We start from the raw sequence: 13,965 nt of genomic DNA, 5'->3' as shown, positions 1-13,965 counted from the left end.
CACTGAGGAACAGAATAAAAGCAGGCACTTAAATATATTACTAACAAGCTGAGACGAAGGACAGGTGAGAACCCTAACCAATTAGCCAATCAGGGCAACAAGGAGTAGGTGGGGTGTATTACAATTAACATTAACAAACATTGAGGGCTATTAGGAAAGACAAGGAACACAAGTAAAACAGAACTTAACTAAACAAGGCACAGGCAGGGTAACCATTGACAAGGACACAAAAGCAAAGATGTAACAAGAAGCCAGGGGAAAAAAATAAAACCACTATATCGAATGAAGTGGAGGCAGGTCAGACTTGAGATCACAATGAAAGGAATGCCTGCCTCTAAGCTGCACACTCATGCCCCTGAGCCACACTTCAGCCTTGGGACCTGGGAAAACACACCAGGTCTAAACCAAATGGGATGACTAGCAGGAACTGCTGGCCAAATGGGGAAAAGGCACACGGGAGAGGACCTGACGGACACCGACACAGACATCCATCAACTCAATAAATAACAGTTCATATTTTGCTTGTTACTAATTTTAACTCAAAGGGTTATAAGTAATGCATTGATGAGTCCTGTTATCAACAGCTTATTATGGATGGGGGGATAGTATAGGGCACAAAGCTCCTTGGACGGAATACCGGTCCATCACCGGACACACGGCTAAAGTACAAGCAGAAAATTCACTTCTGGTAGTGCAGTGAATTCACAGTGTTCAGAATTCATTTAAATGAGCTTGTGAATTTGGAGTTTATTTGTTGCTTTGTACAGTCCTCTCTAAAGGATTTACACGCAAAATTAAATAACTTTTATGGAACTAGGTCAAAGCTTTTATAAGGGTTTTATAAGGCATGTGGCTCTTATTGCACTTTATTACCACAGAATATGCGTGCTTGTCTGCAGAAGAATATCCTTCATAGCACTTAACTCATACGTATACCTTTTGTTACAACCTAGGTTTACTTGATGTGGTGGCATTTAGGTAATGTATACCACTTGTTTTCCAAACAAGACAGAAAGCATGAGCCTTTACTACATAGTTAGTTCTAACAAAACAGACAATAAGTACTGTACTTACTTCCTATATTCAACTGATTTTCACACCTCTAAACACATTTGCTCCAAATTGCAGGAATAAGTAATCATTAGTATGGCATCATAGACAGAACTAACACTGGTGCATATAATCCTGTAATAATAATAATATTGAACAAGCCAGAGGAAGTCAAAAATCCCCAATTTATGAAAAAGGTCATAGGTCAACTCTCTTACAACACCGCCATGTTAACAAATGTATAAGACCTGCACAGAGTTCTCAGTCTGAAAGTAGGAGTATCACTGTGGGCTTCTGTTCTGTCCTCTGTAATGGAGCCAGTGATGCTCAGCAGACAGCCAATGATTATGTTCTGTGTAAACAAACAAAATATATTGTGATGCCAATCAAAGACTGTTATGCTGTCCAAGCAGGAGAGCTTTATCCCCCTTAAACCACATTAGCTACAAACAAGGGGAATCAGCACTATGCTCCAGTTCTTGCCTTTGCAGTCATGAATATTATACCCAAATGGACAATTTACAACTGCATCAATTGTGCAATTGGCATGAAATTAGAGGCTGTTAGAATGAGAAAAGAACCTTGATATTTGGCTGGTCATCAGATGAATGTGATTAGAATAAACACAAAGTCAAAATCTCAATAAAAGTTAAAGAAGTGGTGACAGGACACATAATTTGCTTCGATTAATGGCTTGAGAATGAGAATAATGCAGATAAAAGAAGCCAAATAAATGGTAGAGCCATTAATTCATGCCAGTGTTGTGGTTTCAGTGGAGGGTTTTAAGCCCTTTTTTGACAGTACACAGCATAGTGTTTCCTATAGATAGTTCAGGTATTGAATATTAACATATTTAATATGAAACCTATAAACGTCACACTATTCAATGATTTCTAAATGGTTTGTCAGGAGTCCTAAATAAAGTGTGACTCTTAAAATGACATCCATATGATTTTAAAAAGGAATACAATATAAATGTAACGTGTATAAATGCAATGTATTCCCTGTATGGCGTTAGCACACCAGCCCCCATCTAATCCCTCCTCCTCCCAGACCCTCAACCTTGGTCTCTAGCCCCCACACGCTAGGCTAGGGCAGTCTAAAGTTTTTCATACTCTCATGCCATCCATATATCCATATAGATGGCATTTTCAGAAGCAACACTCCTCCAGTACCCTGGCACTGAAATTCACCCATAATAAATTTTTCTAACTGAATGTATTGCTGTATAGGAAAAATAGTATCGCAATATTGCCCAAGCCTACCTTACACATTCTTCCAAATTCTTAATAAATGTCCAACTTTATGTGTCACAATAAAATTCACCCACAATACGTTTTACTTACTGGTTACTGGACTACTACAGAGCGGGGGCCTGACGATGGAAAAAAAACACATGAAAAAAAATTCAAAAATAATTCTCTGTCCCACAGTTTGAGAACCACCAACCTGCACAATAGACCCACGTAATGAATTTACATTTACTGTGTTCACAAAATGGCTTATTCGGCCTCCCTTTCTGCCCTCTGCTGCCGCCTAACACTACTGTTCCAGTAATGATTTGTCTCAGGTATATCAGCTGTAGATTTTCAGGTGTTGAATTTCCTCTATATAATGTTTTTGTAAAGTGCTAATAAGATCCATCCATCTATTTACCAGACCGCTTATCCTTCTGGGTCGCAGGGGGTTTGGAGCTTATCCCGGAAGCTATGGGCACGCGGCGGGGTAATAAGATCCAATGATAAAGTAAAAAGAGTAATAAGATCAAATACAGTTAGCCAGTTCACAAAAATAAGTATCTTCTGCAGTCACCCTTCCTTTTGCTTCCACTAATGGGCATCGTTTAAATTAACCCTCTGGGGTCTGGGTGTAGGGAACACACTTTCACTGACTGGGGCATGATCACATATTTCTTTAAATATCATAAACTTAATTCATGCCAAATAAATTATTTCTTATATATTTTTTTGGGCATTAAACTCATCTTAATCTTTGTAAATATGTCAGATTTATTCCAATAAATCTGACTTCAAAGTATAGACATTGCAAAATGTAGTTTGGAAGACATGCAGAAACATTATAAAAGTACATAGTAAGCAATGGTGGAATGATGTTTGTTTTGATCCCAGATATCTGATCACCAAAGTCTTGCTTACATGAAGATGACTAAATGGTGTAGTTGCAACATTCAGTTGGATAAATAAATAAGAAAAAGCTAACTCATGTCACTATTTCTGGCCTCCTCCCATTGAACATGTAGGAGCTCTCATGTGTATGCATGAGTCAATCACACCTGGCCACATCCCCCCCCCCCCCCCTCCTTTTATGGTGCTGATGGGGATGTATCTGGATCATGTTTCACCATTGCGTTGCTCATCAAATTACCATGCGCATGCGATTTGAATACGTGGAATGCGAATAGCGATATTCAGGTGAGGGCGGCGCTACACGCCCCCGATGCAGGTAAAACAAAGAAAGGTGACATGGTTTACTTTTTTGCTGATTTAACCTAATTTTAAAAACTTTAATACTTCCCACAATGGACGTTTTGAAAAGAAGACAGATTATGGATTTAGTCAGCGTTTTTTGTCATATTTATATAATAAGATTACAGCAAGTTCTAAACTGAAATAGACGCGAAAAATACGCTGCATCGCCGACAATGCACTCGACCCCAGAGGGTTAATGCAGTTTGTCTCAAAATTCAAACAGACTCCGGATCGTCATCCATAGAATGTGTCTGCAAATTTTGGAAAAGTTTCCCCCCCCTGAAAAAATTGAGCTACCATGCTGACAAGATAAAGCGTCTGAGTTCCCATTCTCTTTGCTATCACTATTCAGCAGCGCTTGGATTTTGGTGCAATTTGTTTCAAAATTTGATGAGTTCCAGATTATCCAGATTACAGTATGTTTGAGAGAACATTTTAAAACAAATTTGAGGAAGCACTTCTTTACACAACATGTAGTTGGAGTATGGAATAGTCTTCCTACTAGTGTAGCGCAAGTTAAAACCCTGGGTTCCTTTACATCAGAGCTTGATAAGATTTTAACAACTCTGAGCTATTAGTTAAGTTCTCCCCAAACGAGCTCGATGGGCCAAATGGCCTCCTCTCGTTCGTAAATTTCTTATGTTCTTATGCAAATGGTTAAAATGATTTGTCAAATAGTTTTTGAGTTATTGCAGTAATGGGATCAAGTATCTGAGGCTGTCCTCCATCTGAGGAATGCAATATCCATCCATCCATTCTTTGCTGCTTCTCTGGTTCCGGGTCAGGGGGCAGCAGTCTAAGCAGAGATTCTCAGACCTCCCTCTCATTAACTACCTCCTCCAGCTCCACTAGAGGGATGGGCTATAAAGCAGAGGAACACCCTGGAAATGATGCCAGTCTGTCACATGTCAACAATTAGCATGTTTAAAGCAGCCCTATCTCTGGGTATTTGGGTAGATCTGTTTATTTAAACTTTGATCAAAAATGGCCTCTATAACCTGGTTAAAATCCCCTTCTAAAATTATGTGTCCCTCTTTATTCCCCAGCAGCTTGTTCACCTCATTAATGAATTGTGGGTTTTGCTTATTGGGTGCATACACATTGCACAGCACCACCCTCACTCCATTTATGAATGCTTCAATGCACACAACCCTTCCAGCATCATCTTTGAATTCACTGTCTCAATTCCCATCTCAATCTAGAATCATGACCCCCTGTCGATTGCTCGAAAAGGATGAATGAAACACTTGGCCTACCCAATCTCACCTGAATTTTTGAACTTCACCGTCTTCCAAATGAGTCTCCTGAATAAATGTGACATCTGTCCGTTTCTGTTTGAGATATGCCAGTATCTTCCTTCTTTTAACTGGGTTACCACATCCATTAATATTCCAGGAAACAAAATTAACTGAACGTATAATTTTTGTATCTTAATTTACACGAAATCCAGTCTATCAAATGGCTGTTTGCACATAATAAGCTGCTAATATCTAAGAGCTACTGGGTGTAACGTCAATACACAATAAGTTCCCAAAAAGATTTTTAAACTTTAACCTCACAGCATCGAATGACACAAACAAAACCAAAAAAAAAACAAAAAGATTCACGAAAAAGATGGAGACATCGGGCCGAAACTTAGGCCAACCCTGTCCCCCCTCGGAGAAAGAGAAGGAAAAAAAAGTAAAAGAATGAATACACGATAAGATAAATAAAAACACTATTTCGGTCTGTTGGGCGTCTTTGGCTGTCCACCGTTAACTGTCTGGCTGTTATCCATTGGCACTGCACCAAACCCCACCACCCTCCAAACATACCTGTTACAGAACAGTTTTCTTTTATGAACTTCTCTGCATCTCTGGATGCAAATGCACAGTTTTCAACCTTCCATGTAAAGTGCAGAGTCGCCGGGTAAGCGAGTGTGTATCTAATGTCCATCCCTTGAAGCATTCTTCGAGCAGAAATGAATGACTTGCTTTTCTCAGCAAGTTCCCTAGACAAATTAGGGAAGATAGAAATTTTGCTGCATTCAATTCCCCGTATTGGTCTCGCCATTTTGAGAACCTTTTCTTTCGCAGAGGAGCGCAGGAACCCAATGAGCACCAGACTCGGGGGTTCATTCTCAGCTGGTTTTGGGACGGTCGCGCAATACGCTCTCTCTATTTCGAATTCGTCGGTTAGCTCAAGTTCCAGTCCTTTATCATTCCCCCTGCTTCCATGCCTTCTTTAAGGCCGATCAGTCTAACATTGTTGCGTCGGCTCCTCTTCTCAAAATCTTCGGTACGAATCCAAAGGGTCATAAGCATTTTATCATTGCACTTTTCTTTATTCTCCAGCCGCTCGATAATGTCTTCGACTTTAGCGATACATTCCTCCGCCTCCGTTAGCCTGTTTTGCACAGCGTTCGTAGAGCTTTTTAACTCGTTCAATGCTTCTTTGAATGTACCCACATCAGTTGCCACACTGCACAAAGTGTAGTGGCTAGTCTCCGCAAGAAGGTCATCCATCTTAGCATCACTGTCCATCTGTTTTTGCGGTGAACTATCATATCTGTTCTTGGGCTTTGGTATGTGTTCATGCAACTTGTCGTAGCTCAACTGAAAAACTTTGACGTAGTTGTTGCCATCGCTACAATTATAGTAGAAAAAAAAAAAAACATCGGAGTATAAACACAGATGTTAACAGTGACTAAAATCATCACCCCTAATTAGAAAAGTGGAGTATAAGACATTAATTAAATAAAATTTAGTGGTGGGTTCTCAGAGCTCAATCAGAGTGCCAGATGTGATTCCTCAGCTGCTGCATGGTGGTGCAGTGGTTTGTCCTGCCCCTTCCTACCTCTGGGACCAGGGTTCAAGTCTCTGCTATGCCTCTGTGTGTGTGGAGTTTGCATGCCCCCCTCCCCATCTCCAAAAAACATCCTTAGGTTAATTGGGGTTACCCAATTGCCCATTGTTGTGCTAATAGGAGGGTTGCCTGTGATGGGTTGGCCCCCCACCCGGGGTTGTCCTGTGTCTGTAAGCTCTGCACCCCCTGCAGCCCTGAATTGGATGAGAGGGTATTTTACCACAATTTATTCTGTCATCCTAATCACAGAGTTTTGTTAGAATTTTTATATTAATTCAATTTATTCATGTAAATAAATTAGGAATATAGCATCTTAAATGATACACAAAGCTGACCATTATAATCATTCATTTCAATTTAGGAAATTTGTAAATGGTAATCTGATATTACATTCTGAAGCGCAAACGATGATTGAAGGATAGAGCTTTCATCATCTATTCGTTGTACTGGAAAAAGCTGCTCCCCCATGGTGACATGCATTGTGTCTCCATGTGATTACTCCTGGCAGACTAGGGAACATTTCTCCATTTACTGGTGCCACAAAAAAAGCCAGTGACATTTGTTATGAAGCGAACATCAAAAGTTATGGGATATCTATTATATGAGGCTTTTTTTTGGAGTAGATTTTGGCCCTTGTTTCGTTTGTCTTCCACAAAAGATTGTGAAATATACAAGCTCATTTCGAGAGAACATAATGTATGTTTTATGTGTTGTATGTGCAGAATAGGACTAAGGAAATGCACAAGAGTCACTTGACACTGACTGCATAAAAACAAGTTTAAAAAGACATTTGGATCAAAGAAACATTATAACCTGAGTTGCCTTGTGTTAGACATTATAATACAGCTATAAATTCTGCCATGATGAATGTGGAAGAACCATCAGAACATTTTGAATACTGTCAGTTCAGCTCCCAATAATTTCCTTAGATCTTTTCTTTGTAATGGGCTTGGCTTTATTGTATATTTGCTTTATTAATGTTTAACAATCATTTAAAAATTAATTTCAGACATAACTGGCTGATGGAAATTACATGCCAATGATGAATTGGAATTATTCAGTCATGTACTGAAATAATTGCTTATTCAATCAAATATTACCATGGGTTGAAGTATATCAAATTGCATATGATATTTTATGGAACAAGAATTTGTTTAGTGTCAGATACAATGAAAGAATACAGGTTGATTTTTGAGGGTATCCAAATGGAATGGATTTTTTAGATTATACAGCTAAAAGCACTATTTAATCCACTGCCAGACTTTTGTTAACTTTGAAATTTCATCAATATTGATTTCATGTTTATTTATTAATATTTTTCTTTCAATCCTTGGAATAATATATAATTTCCCAACACTATAATTCAAATTTTGTTTATTCATAAAAATGTCATACAATCATACCTGGCAACATTTAGCTTTCAAAAAATAGTTTTTAAAATTACCACTACTACTGTAATAAATAATAATAATAATGGCGATTATTCATAATAAAGATAAAAGGCCCATGCAAGTTAAACGTTTCCTTATGGGATAAACAAAAGAACAGGAGGTGGCCTTGGAATAGAGGAGAAACTCTGGGAAAATGGGAGTGTTGGATGGTATGTGCAATCCACAATCAACAAATCAAGCAGTTGCCCTCAAATCTGTAACTTTAGGCAGAAACACACTAGAATTAGTTCACACTAGGTATTATAACACTGCATAAAATTTTTGGACATGAGAGGAAAAAGAGCTTTTCTTATGTATTTAAAGACCTCATAAATTCTCTTTGCTGCTGAGGGTTAATGTTGCACAATGAAGGATTATGATTTTTGTGTGCCCTTTGGAATTTGAACCCACAACCATTATATTGGTAGCATAATGTACTATTTCTTGAGCTACAGCAGAAACTGATTCTCACTAAATGCAATTCTTTTTCAGAAACTGATGTGCCGGTTGCAATTTTTTTCAAATTATGTATTTTCAATATGTAGAATGAAACAATATTTGTTTCTGACTAAAAGCTATATTATTGCATTTTAGTATTGAATGCATGTGGTTGTAAAAATAATTTTCTCAATACAATACTTGCTTAAAGTTAATTAACTTTTATGACATCAAAAGAAGGAACAGATCAAACTCAGCCAAAGGGACAAAACTAATCTGGGATGGATTATAAAATTCATCCCATAGGGGCACATTTGTCTTTTATCATTTGACAAAGGAACCTCCGGAATTAAGCTGTTTCTTCATCACAAACAAAGAGACTGTTCAACCTTCAAAACTTATTTGCATGCATTGCAACTGATAGCAGAGTTCCAAATTTTTATACATGATACATTTGTGCAGCTGCCAAACTGCAGTTAGATACACCCTATATTAATATCTGCTATACTTCAATGTTTTCCGGTTATAGTTACTGGGCAAGAAAAATCCTGCACATGGATCCTTTTTGGGCTGACAGTGGAAACAAAGATTTTTTTTTTTACATCTATACTTTTAGATAAAAAATAAAGTTGAATAGCACTTCAGATAATGGAGTAAGCAGGCCAGGGCTATAATCTTCATATTATTATTACTGCCATTATTCTGGCATTGGGCTGGTGAAGCAAAAGACTCCATATGAAGCAACGTTTTTTGTTCTTTATTGAAATCTGGCAGCACAATCTTTAGAAAGATAGCACAGTTGCCAAATTGCTGACAATACTCCAACAACTGCTGCTACCCTACTGTAGTTTAAGCACAGCAGCCTACTGTACTCTCTTGAATGAAAAGCATGTTTTAGCCTAATTCTCAAGGAATAATATAGCAATGAAAAATCTCAAGTATCGAGGGATGACAGAGCAATTAAAATTATGCTTTTTATGCTCCTCAAAGAATGAAGGAACAATGAAAAAAAGCTACTGATACACATTTTACAATCATGTACCGGTACAAAAACTGTAATGAAAAAAATGTATTTGTTTAAAAATATGTATCTTAGTGTATTGTGTGTAATCACTGGCTTTTTTTCCTGTACTGGCTTAGCATCCACTCATCCATTGTCCAAAACTAACAGCATTGTATTCCCCAGATATTCCGGTCATTTTGTCCACCCATCTAATCTGTACTCATCTCACACTCGCCAATTTATAGCTGCACTGGAAATGTTTTATGTGACTCATTGTAATACATAGGTCTGAAAGTATGCTTTTATTGCACTTTCCACTTATGTGAGAATTTGTAAAATCTTTCCCCACCAATTAGGTGGTTACTTGTATTTTTGTGTATGTTTTAAGGTCCATGTTTGAAAATGTCATTTACATAATTTATATGTATAAATTTATAATATATATTATATTTATATATGCTTAAATATTTATATTCTGTTTATTTTTCTTTCGCACTATGACCATCATTTTCAGTGGCATGACAGTAATAACTGAGACAGATACACACTAAATATAGTTCTCTGAAAAATTAAAGAAACACTCTTTAATCAGAGTATAGCATCAAGTAAGTTAATCTTGATCTGGTCAGTCAAGTAGCTTAGGGGGTTGTTAGTCAGTTTCAGTTGCTTCAGTTGGTGTTAATGAAATTAACCACAGGTGCACTACAGGGGCAAAAATAAGACGACCCAAAACAGAAATGGTTGAACAGGTAGAGGCCACTGACATTTTTCCCTCCTCATCTTTTCTGATTGTTTTTCCACTAGTTTTGCATTTGGCGACGGTCAGTGTCACTACTGGTAGCATGAGGCGATACCTGGACCTTACAGAGGTTGCACAGGTAGTTCAACTCCTCCAGGTTGGTACATCAATACGTGTCATTGCCAGAAGGTTTGCTGTGTGTCACGGGACGAGGTGAGCGATCGCGAGCAGAGCGGCGATCGTGCGGGAAAGGAGCAGGCAGGCAAGCGGGATACGGGAAAACGGGGTTTTAATCGGGAAACTGGAGCAGGTCGGGAAACAGACATTGACAACATCAATGACAGACCAAGCAAACTGGGGAGACCAGGACTTAAATACACGGAACCAGACAGCAGGAAACAAGACACGACTGGGCAGGATCAGGAAATCACACGTGGGTAATTAGGGGGCGTGGCACACACGAGGAGCGGACGAGCCGGGCATGACAGAACCCCCCCCCAAAGGCGCGCTACACCGGGCGCGCCAAGGAAGGGGGCGACGGACGGGACGAGGCAGGACAGGACCTGGAAAACAAGAACAGAATTAACGCAGGACAGGGAACAGGACCGAGGTACAAAACAAAGCCAGGGACAAGACGTGCGACAGGAGCTGACAAAGGGATGGGAAGGCAGACAGACAGATCAGGAAGGGAGAAACAGAGGGAACAGGCGGAACACAAGGAGCGGGAGTGACGGGAGGGAACGACGGGAAACCAGGAACAGAGCGGGGCAGAACAAAGGGACCAGGAACAGAGGACGGCGGGACAAAGGCAGGAGGAGGAACAAAGACAGGCGGGACAGAGACGGGAAAGAAGGGAGAGAAGGCGGGGGAACTAAGGGGAGCCCGTGGGAGCCCCAGCGGGCGACGGGAGGCAGCCGGAGGGGCCGCAGGCGGCCGGGAGGCCGGAGCCGGAGGGGACCGAGAAGGGGCAGAGGAGACAGGGCGAGGGACCCGCGGAGGGGCCAGGGAGGGAGCAGGAGGGAGCACCAGGGAAGGGGACGAGGGAGCTGGAAGGGGCCAGGGCGAAGGCACGGAGGAGGGGGGAGCCGCAGCAGGCGGCGATGTCCGGGGGAGGGCCGGAGGTAGGGGCCCCGCAGGCGACCGAGGAGCCGCCGTCGGGGAACCCCCAGGCGACCGACCAGCACCCGGAGAGGGGAGCGAGGCAGGGCGACGAGGCACCGGAGAGGGACCCGCAGGCGACAGCCGACCCGGAGGGCCAGGACCCGCAGGCGCCAACCGAGCCCCAGCGCAGGCGAGGCAGGGCGAGCCAGGGGGCAGGGCGGGCGGGACCCCAGCCCTGCGTCTGTGTCCCCTCCCTTTACGGGACACAGACATGACCCCAGGTTGGGGTCGAGTTCGCCGGGGCGAGGGAGAAACTGTCACAGGGGGAGAAGGGACAGGAGCGCGGTCAGGAGCTGCAGGTGGCTGCAGTGGGGGCGCCTGCCCGGGAGCTGCAGGTTGCTGCAGTGGGGGCGCCGGCCCGGGAGCTGCAGGTGGCTGCAGTGGGGGCGCCGGCCCGGGAGCTGCAGGTGGCTGCAGTGGGGGCGCCTGGACAGGAACAGGAGCGCGGTCAGGAACAGGAGCGCGGTCAGGAACAGGAGCTGGCTGCAGTGGGGGCGCCTGCCCGGGAGCTGCAGCAGGTGGCTGCAGTGGGGGCGCCTGCCCGGGAGCTGCAGCAGGCGGCTGCAGAGGGGGTGCCTCTGCAGGAACTGGAGCGCGGTCAGGAACTGGAACGCGGTCAGGAACTGGAACGCGGTAAGGAACAGGAGCTGGCTGCAGTGGGGGCGCCTGCCCGGGAGCTGCAGCAGGCGGCTGCAGAGGGGGCGCCTGCCCGGGAGCTGCAGCAAGCGGCTGCAGAGGGGGCGCCTCTGCAGGAACTGGAGCGCGGTCAGGAACAGGAGGTGGCTGCAGTGGGGGCGCCGGCCCGGGAGCTGCAGGTTGCTGCAGTGGGGGCGCCTGCCCGGGAGCTGCAGGTTGCTGCAGTGGGGGCGCCTGCCCGGGAGCTGCAGGTTGCTGCAGTGGGGGCGCCTGCCCGGGAGCTGCAGGTTGCTGCAGTGGGGGCGCCTGCCCGGGAGCTGCAGCAGGCAGCGAAGGCGGCTGCGCAGGCGGCGGCAGCGGCGAAGGCGGCTGCGCAGGCGGCGGCTGCACGGGAGCGGGGTCCGCCGGCAATGGCGGCTGCACGGGAGCGGGGTCCGCCGGCAATGGCGGCTGCACGGGAGCGGGGTCCGCCGGCAATGGCGGCTGCACGGGAGCGGGGTCCGCGGGCGGCAGGAGCGGAGGGAGCTCCTCGGGTCCGGCCGTTGCAGCGAGCAGCGGAGGGAGGTCCTCTGTACCGGCGATCGCCGGTTTCTTTCTCCCTCGCTGGCGCCTAGCGGTGGCGGGAGGCGGCGCGACGTCCGTAAAAACGGACGGCGGAAGAAAGGCCTCCGGCTCCGGGTATGGGTAGAGGAAGGGCTCCTCGTCCTCGTCCTCACTGGAGAACCAGTACTTCCACACGGGATCGGGGTCGCGTGTGGTCAGCCTCCGGGCTGGAGGTAGGGCGGGTACTTCCCTCTCGTCCCCTGTCGGGAGCCAAAGCCTGGAGAGCGAGCAGGCGCCGAGACGGATCGTCTCCTGCGGGACTCTCCTCCTCCCTCTCCGCTTCTTTTTGGGGTCCGTCATTCTGTCACGGGACGAGGTGAGCGATCGCGAGCAGAGCGGCGATCGTGCGGGAAAGGAGCAGGCAGGCAAGCGGGATACGGGAAAACGGGGTTTTAATCGGGAAACTGGAGCAGGTCGGGAAACAGACATTGACAACATCAATGACAGACCAAGCAAACTGGGGAGACCAGGACTTAAATACACGGAACCAGACAGCAGGAAACAAGACACGACTGGGCAGGATCAGGAAATCACACGTGGGTAATTAGGGGGCGTGGCACACACGAGGAGCGGACGAGCCGGGCATGACACTGTGTCTCCCAGCACAGTCTCAAGGGAATGGAGGAGATTCCAAGAAACAGGCAGTTACTGTAGGAGAACTAGACAGGGCTGTAGAAGGTCCTTATCCCATCAGAAGGACCGGTATCTGCTCCTTTGAGCAAGAAGGAGCAGGATGAAAACTGCTAAAGCCTTACAAAATGACCTCTAGCAGGCCACTGGTGTAAAAGTCTTTGACCAAACAATCAGAAACAGACTCCATGAGGGTGGCCTGAGGTTCCAACGTCCTCTAGTGGACCCTGTGTGCACTGCCTTGTACCGTGGAGCTCAATTGGAATTTGCCATAGAATATCAGAATTGTCAAGTCACAGATGAGACTCAGGTTCACCCTGAGCATTGGTGACAGATGTGAAAAGGTCTGGAGAAGCCATGGAGAACGTTATGCTGCCTGTAACATTCAGTATGATTGGCTTAGTGGAGACTTTGGCAGTAATGCTCTGGGGAGGAACATCCATGGAGGGACGTACAGACCACTACAGGCTAGATAATGGCACCTTGACTGCTATTAGGTATTATCATGAAGCGAGGGAGAATTGTTTCTTGCATGGAATACTCTTTTATTACATGCACCATTCACAGTACCAGCAAGGAGCAACTCAAACTATTCTGCTGGCTACCCAAACACACCCCCCAAATTTAATGTACGCAAAATTAATCAGTATGCTCCATAACAGGCATCACTACAGGTATCGGGATGAAATCCTTGAATTTCATTCTCAGACCCTACGCTGGTGCAGTGGGTCTAGGGTTCCTCCTGGTGCACGACAATACCCAGCCTCATGTGGCAAGAGTATGCAGGCAATTCCTGCCGGAATTGATACCATTGACTGGACCCACACTCGCCTGACCGAAATCCAGTTGAACACCTCTGGGACATTATGTTTCGGTCCATCCGACGCCGCCAGGTTGCAGGTAGAGATTCCGCAGGACACAATCTGTTGTCTCATTTGGAGC

General features: G+C 44.6%; 1 protein-coding gene across 1 annotated transcript in view; it reads left to right on the top strand.

The window, feature by feature from the left end:
• LOC125741786 (acid-sensing ion channel 2-like) overlaps positions 1 to 13,965 on the top strand; it is a 372,506-nt gene that overhangs the window by 135,649 nt on the left and 222,892 nt on the right. The window lies entirely within an intron of this gene.

The sequence above is a fragment of the Brienomyrus brachyistius genome, chromosome 5 (genome assembly GCF_023856365.1).
Source record: "Brienomyrus brachyistius isolate T26 chromosome 5, BBRACH_0.4, whole genome shotgun sequence".
NCBI lineage: Eukaryota > Metazoa > Chordata > Actinopteri > Osteoglossiformes > Mormyridae > Brienomyrus > Brienomyrus brachyistius.
Note: the sequence above shows the minus strand (reverse complement) of the source record. Positions and strands in the feature narration are given on the sequence as shown.